We start from the raw sequence: 7,644 nt of genomic DNA, 5'->3' as shown, positions 1-7,644 counted from the left end.
AAATTTTGTTTGCTCTACAAATTGATCAGAGGCATGGATTATGTGGCTAGCTACGTCATTACACATCTTTCTCTTTCTTTCTCTCTCCCTTTCATGGTTCTCATATATAACACGATTGCTCCATAATTATCCTAATTTATTTTGCTTTTATATTTTTTGTTGTATCATTTCACTTTTTGCTCTGCCATTTCCCAAATCATTTATATGGAAGGCATTATTTCCTAGTTTCTCATGCCTAGAATAAGCTGCACATGGAGACATCACTGGTCCTCATTTTCAGTGTGTACATTTGAATATGGAGGAATATCTTTCCTCTGCTCTCCATCAATTCCATACTCTCCAGTTAGAATAATTTCGAATAGTAAAATTGGAAAAAGAGAAAATAAATCATGGTGAATAAACAGTTGCAGAAAATTCACTGGATATTTTTGACCAGTTCAACCAATGTGAACTATTAGGGAAATACATGGACACCTCATTCCCACTGGCACTCAAAGTTTCTGGTTAGGCAATTCTTAGGAATATGGGGAACAAGATGAAAAAGTAAGGAATGGTATCAATTGCAAGAAAAAAAATGGAAATGGATCCAACCATATTTCTTCAATTGGCTGTCGAAAATATTCAGCTTACTACAGTGCGGAGACTTCTTTTTCAAAAGGCCACTTATGTGAATAGTAGGGATGATGATCAGTATATCCCTCTTCAAGAAGCCTACGGTGGACACTTAGACATTGTCAGTCAGTTGGTTTCTCAAGCGGCACATGCAATAACTGTAGATGACTGGACACCCCTGAACAGTGCATACACGTGGAATAATACCAGAGTCGCTTCTTTCTTACTTCATCATGATACAGATACCAATGGCCAAACTAACGGACTTTTTTTTAAAATTTTTTTTGGTCTGGTCGTGGGGCCTGAACTCTGGGACTGGACGCTGTCCCTCATCTCTTCAGCTCAAGGCTAGCACTCTACCACTTGAGCCACAGCACCACTTACCGCTTTTTTTTCTGCTTATGTGGTGCTGAAGAATCGAACCTTGGGCCTCATGTATGCAAGGCCAGCGCTCTACCACTGAGCCACTTTCCCAGCCCAAATATTTTTGTTTGTTTGATTTTTGTTGTTGTTGTGATTTTTTTTTTTGGTGGGTCATGGGGCTTGAGCTCTGGGCTTGGGTGCTGTCCCTGTGCTCTTCAGCTAAAGGGGAGTGCTCTACCGCTTGAGCCACAGTAACACTTCCCCAAACTAAAGGACTCTTGACACCCTTATATCTTGCTGTTGAGAATTGAGATAGCAAAGATACGCTGGATCGCCTTCTGTTGAACCATTATATAAATCCAGGCCTGAAGAACAACATAGAAGAAACTCTATTTGACATTGCCAAAAGCATAAGTATGTATCACTACCTCTATGAAGTTGTAAAAGGCTGTACAAATTGTTCACCGAAGTCCTAATGGTCGGATTAAGTTTCTTAAATTTCAAAAATGCAAGTTCATCTTTTGTGTCCCTACAAAATATTTTCACAATCCAAATAAGAGCAATATCTTTCCTTTTGGTCGGTCATGGGGCTTGAACTCTGCGCCTGGAGCTATCCCTGTGATCTTCAGCTCAAGGTGAGCCCTCTACCACTTGAGACACAGCTCCACTTCCAGTTTTCTAGTGGTTTATTTGAGATAAGAGTACCACAGACTTTCCTTCCCAGGCTGGCTTTGAACCATGATCCTCAGATCTCAGTCTCCTGTTTAGCTAGGATTATAGGCATGAACCACCAGTGCCCGGCAGCACCAATATTTTACTGTAAAAATTCATGGATTCTGCGGAATTCTTCCAAGTGAATTGCCTGCCTTGGATGGAAAAATGTATTCAATAGATTTTGTAAACATGTATAATAATTTCTTCAGAGTTTGTGATTTTTTAATAAGAAATAATTTTAATTTACCTGTTGAAATGAGTAGTACAGAAACTAAAATATTTCTGGTGCTTGTCTGAAAAAGTATATTTTAAAATATTCTATATTCTATGTTTGCATAATGTTCACAATTTATTTTCTCCTAGATATACATTGAATTCTATATTATTTTATAATATATACGTTCATTAATGTGTCCTTTCCGATTGTATTCCATAAAGAAACAGTTTGATTCCTTTTTTTCTAGGTCTTAATATTATTTTTCTTTGGGATAAAATGACAATGTTGTTTAATTTGAAAAGTTTTGTAAAGTTTATGCTATGTAAATGCCTTTCTGAGGTGATTTAATACACTGATGTCAAACTAAATTTAATTATATGAATTACGTGTATTGTTACACTTGTAATTTTGTAATCAACTTTTTAATCACTTTTTTTTCATTTCTTGCATCTGAAGAATGAAAATTATGGAATTCTTCTCAAATTTTCATATTATCCTTGTGCAAGTGCCATGTTAATCTCTGTATTGTAGTTTGAGTATACGTGCTGCTGAAGCATGTAGTATCCTCTAAATTTAATAGTTAATGCTGCAATCTTTATACAGGCTTATATCTATGGGTGCCTACTTGTAACAAGGAAACCTTATTGTTCCTAACAATGCTATCGATCTTATTTCCCTAAAATTCTGTGAATATTGGAAAAAATTATATTGATCAGTCGATTGCTCACATTTGCAAACTTTTTTTGCCAATGAATATCTTAAGTCTTTTTATTTGGAATTTGATCATACTCTCTATTATTTATAATTAGGTCCAAAGGTGATGGCTTTTTCAAGTATTTATTTATCCAGCTTTGTGGACCTAATGGATTCAAACTAAGCGTTGCTTAAGAGCTACTTCTAAACTTCTTCAGCTGACATTTTCCCAAATGAGGTGTTACTGGAACAAATGTCTACCTGAGCCTTTACCCTTCTTCCATGTGGGAACAGAACAACCAGAATACCTTACCCTGACAGCAAAGATTTTCTTACTAGAACAAAACTAATCTTGGTTACAAGGGATCATAGAGAGATGAACAGTTCAAACAGAACTGTTCAGACGAGAAGGTATTTTATCAAAATATAATTGTTTATTATACCTTCCATTTAAAAGTAGCTAAAGCCAAGAAGTGAAAAAATTGTTCGTATGCATGATTACTTAATGTCCTGGCCTGTCTGTAAGTTCCTGGCAGGAACTTACACTACTGCCTTTTTATCACCAAATATTTTCATAGTTGCAGGAGAAGTGCATATGTTTCTCCTCATTATTAGGCATTAAATTGATAATGTTTTAATCACAGTGTTTCCTCTTGCCTCCATGCTGTAAATCTACAAATGATAAAGCTTTAGATATAACTCTATCAAACACTGAAGTAGAGATAATGGAATCATACTTTAAAACAGAGTTGCCTTTGATACAGTAACTACAACAGAACAATACAAAACGTGTGTCTTTTAATCATATTATATATAGTTATATGTGCTGATTTTATATTTCACACAATGAAACTTACTAGAATTAGTTGATAATTTGACAAATAAATTGATATTTATTTACTCCAATAAACAGAATTGGAATATAAATATTTAGGTTTCAAATATGTATTAGACTAGAAAACGTATCAATGCAATCTTTTTAGTATAAACTTGTGATACATTATAACTCTTCTTGGTCTTCTGAATCCACATGATAAAAAAAACAATGTTTTCCTCTAATCTGTAATGGATTTTACTCTGCTGCTCTGTTTATTGTTTTAACTTGCTTGTCCCATACTGCTTTTGTCCATATTTCTGAAGCATTCTTACTGATTATGCCCAAATTTTGCTAAGATGTCTAAAAAATATTATTCTTCTGCAGTACCCATGGGTCCTAGGATCTCAAGGCCCATTTACCTGCATCATCAGATAACAGGGGCAAGACTTTTCACCAAGGCCCATGCAATATATCAACACAAAGTAATTGAAGACCCATCTCAATTTCGCATTTCCTATATTTCAGGGCCCCAATTCCTTGAGATGCAGGAATTAGCAGTAAGCAATTGTGAAATGCAAGGCAACTTAAAATGAAGGATGAGATCACAAAATTTGAGAGAAAGTACTGTAATTCAAACATTCAACTTACAGATGACCAGCCCATATGAATGAACAAGTTCACAAATTGTCATAAGATTATTTTTAATACCCCTCACCTATGATTAACGAAAGATTTTATTCCAACATAAGTGGGCCAAAAAATAGTTCCTAGAAAGATAGATCTATAATTGGTCTACCAAAGCCCGAAAACTTGACTTAGAGGTCAAATGTAATTCAGAAAAACATTTGAAGCACTAAGGAGTGCTTCAAAACACTGGGAATTCAGTACAACATGGTTCTGTGGTATAAAAATGTCACTCTCAAACCAATGATAATCTACATTTAAATAAACTTTTAAAAATCACTTTCGCCCTTACTTCATTGTTGGTGGGAATGTAAACTTGTTTAACCACTTTGGAAAGCAGTATGGAGGTTCCTCAAAAGACTTCACATAGATCTCCCCTATGACCCAGCAATCCCACTTTTGGGCATTTACCCAAATGTTTACAAACAAGACCACACTAAAGCTACCAGCACAACTATGTTTATTGCAGCATTATTTCCATAGCTAAGATATGGAACCGACCTAGATGTCCCTCAGTAGATGAATGGATCAAGAAAATGTGGTATATATACACAATGGAATTCTATGCCTCCATCAGAAAGAATGACATTGCCCCATTTGTTAGGAAATGGAAAAACTTGGAAAAAATTATATTAAGTGAAGGAAGCCAGGCCCAAAGAAACATAGGTCTCATTGTTTCCCTTATTTGCAATGTCTAGTATATGTATGAGTCAAGCGGAAAAGGTCAGATAATGTGAGGTCAGGAAAATGAACCATTAGATATGTATTTTAATGTTTTTTTTCTTTCATGCATGTGTTTCTAACGCATTTATAAGATTATCTCTTTGTTGCTTTGTATGTCCCTCCCCCACAGTATAACCCCTGCTTTCACTATATTTGGTGTCAGTATAACTTGTGGAGGAGATGGGGAAAAACCAGTGTTTAAGGATACAGGTGGACCTCTTGCAACAATGAGAAGTACAAGTTGTCATGTCCACAACGAGGTTTACAACATCCGTGCGGGGGGGGGGTGAGGGGGGGAAGGAGAAGGATTGGGATTCGGGGGGGAGGGTGGAGGCTGGGAAGGGATGTGAAGGGTAAACCAAAGGAGGAGGCTGCAATGCTTGGTAAGAAATATACGCATTATCCTGCCCATATAATTGTAACCCCTCTGTACAGTATGTTCACAAATAAAATAAAATTAAATTTAAAAAAATCACTTTCGCCAAAATAACATTTGACAAGTTAATGATACTTAGTGACATTACAAGTTTTTCAAGTGTAGGGAGCAAGTTACAATAGAGTTGAATTATTTATACAGCACTAATGCCAAACATGTTCAACCATTCAATAAAGTGTAGAAATAGTACCACCCACAATTTGTGTTTTTCAGTATGGGCCTTTCAGAAATGTGTTTAATATGTCAGCCTCCGAAATTTCAAACCCAAACCTTAGCTAATAAATTTCATCATTTAATAAGGTACATTTTAAACAATCACAAATAGTTGCCTCATCATATGTTATTTTATGTTTTCCCTCTGTCTAACATAGTAAGAAATATGACTTTAAGTCTTGAGTATGGGTAGTAATCAGAGATATGACAAACATAATATCTGTCTTCTATTTCTATCATATTCCTATCTAGGAATAAATTATAATGTTCTTCTTTTTCCAAAACTTATAGGTAGTAGAAAATATTATTCCATGTAAAATAAAAGAATCACACGATTTTACAAAGCCATTTATAAAAATGCATAGTTAGAAATACATTCTAAGCCATTTTTTAACTTTCTTTTTGACTAAAGATTAATCTTTCAAACGGTTGAGAAAAAATCATGTTTAGGTGCTTCCCGTCTCCAGTCTTGCAAATTGTTGCTGCAGATGAATGAATTATGGAGATATAAGCTGACATCATTTCAAGAATATGCAGGATTGAAACTCCATGGAATGTATATAAACCTTTCAAAGTATTAATAGACAGTTTAACAGAATGACTATCAGAAGTTGGAACCAAAGAGGAATTATAGTAAAGACATAGAATGAATGAAAAATGAACAAGGAGCAAATACAGCTAGAATCCTGAATGTACACATATGATGAAGGAAGTGGTAAATTGGAAATAAATCTTGGAGAAAGGGTTGGTTGAGAATGATAGAAGGAGTGACTCTGATCTAGGAGCATTGGACAATTAGATGGATATATTTAATTGTAACACAATTGCACAAACTTTTAAAATTCAGTTAAAAACACATCTAGAAACAAAAACACACAAAAATCACAACCAAACAGCAATCTCTAGAGAGTATGAATATGACCACTCAAAATTTTAATCAGTTAATGAAGGGCAGTCTTGGGAAAAGCAAACAAAGCTGTTCAAAGAGGGAAGTTTGGGATAGGGGAGAATTTTCAACAGAATTAAATAGATTGTCTAAGGTTATAAATCACCTGCTGCATACAGTATCTTACTTCTAAGAGATTTCTGTCTGAACTGGATAATCCAGTCCTGAGAAACACTTGGTAGCTTGTGAGGTAGAATGGAAGAAACAAGATCAAGAACGCATTACTCCACTGGAGAGAAAACGATCCTCTATATTTTCTCTAATCTCTCTTCCCTACTCTTTCTTCATACTTTTAAGTCAATTGATTTTGAATTATATTTTTCCTTCTTTCTTCTGGCAAAGTGATTGGTCAAAGTAATTTCATTAAATATTATTTGCCATTTTCTTCTTTCATGCTGTTTAATTGGCCAAGCGAGTCCATAAAACTTCCCTCTTGTATTTGGTTGCCATGAAACAACATCTATGTTAATAAGGAGAAATCTAATGTAAAACTTTGTCTGCAGAAAACAGTCCAAGATGCTGTGATCACAAATATTTGGCTATATTTTTTTTCTTTTACCTTGAAAGACTTCTTGTGTCTAAAGTGCCCACAAAAATAAGTACTCCATCACTTGTTGGTTCAATCAGAATTGTCTAACATCAAAGATATATTTTTGCTAAGAAGATGCTTAGAGGAAACCAAAAAATACTGCACTTTTTTATCTTCTCTCTTAAGATTCTCCTTCGATACTATATCAGGAACAGTGAAGTTATTCTATGCAAAATTATTTTAATAGGTTATTTTTCTCTTGGTCTTGCATTTGTTCACCAAGATGTATGGAGGAGAATAGAGTTAAATCACCCATACCTTGGAAGAAAGTGTCTGTTACAAAAGGAAAATGCTTCTATGTCCTACTTCTATGTCCTACTCTTAGCTCTTGCCAGAGTTCCAATTAATCACAGCTTCTTGGCTTCCAGTCTAGTGAAGCTGAAGGACCATACGGGCTCCACCACTGCTACATCTTCATTATTTCTCTTTTAAAACTCTTCAAGTTGCCTCATTTGGATGTGGAATGTATTTTCATGTCTTCATTCAAGCAGTTCTGCATTGTAGTGAGCCAAATGGGCTCTGTAAAATCACTTTAGGGAGTAAAAATACTAACACAATTTACATCAAAAAGTTTTGGCTTCCCTTCACTGCTGAAGTCAATACGCTTAGCTAAGGCTTCTAAGAAAAATTTTATTAT

General features: G+C 35.0%; 1 pseudogene; it reads right to left on the bottom strand.

Moving 5' to 3' along the window:
• Positions 1–2,366: 2,366 nt before the first annotated feature.
• On the bottom strand, positions 2,367–2,463 carry LOC138812359 (U6 spliceosomal RNA; annotated as a pseudogene).
• Positions 2,464–7,644: the final 5,181 nt, after the last annotated feature.

This window comes from Dipodomys merriami, unplaced genomic scaffold (assembly GCF_024711535.1).
Source record: "Dipodomys merriami isolate MVZ:Mamm:240054 unplaced genomic scaffold, mDipMer1.0.p SCAF_567, whole genome shotgun sequence".
Taxonomy (NCBI): Eukaryota; Metazoa; Chordata; class Mammalia; order Rodentia; family Heteromyidae; genus Dipodomys; species Dipodomys merriami.
The sequence above is the reverse complement of the archived record's forward strand: the minus strand, read 5'-3'. Positions and strand labels throughout refer to the sequence as shown.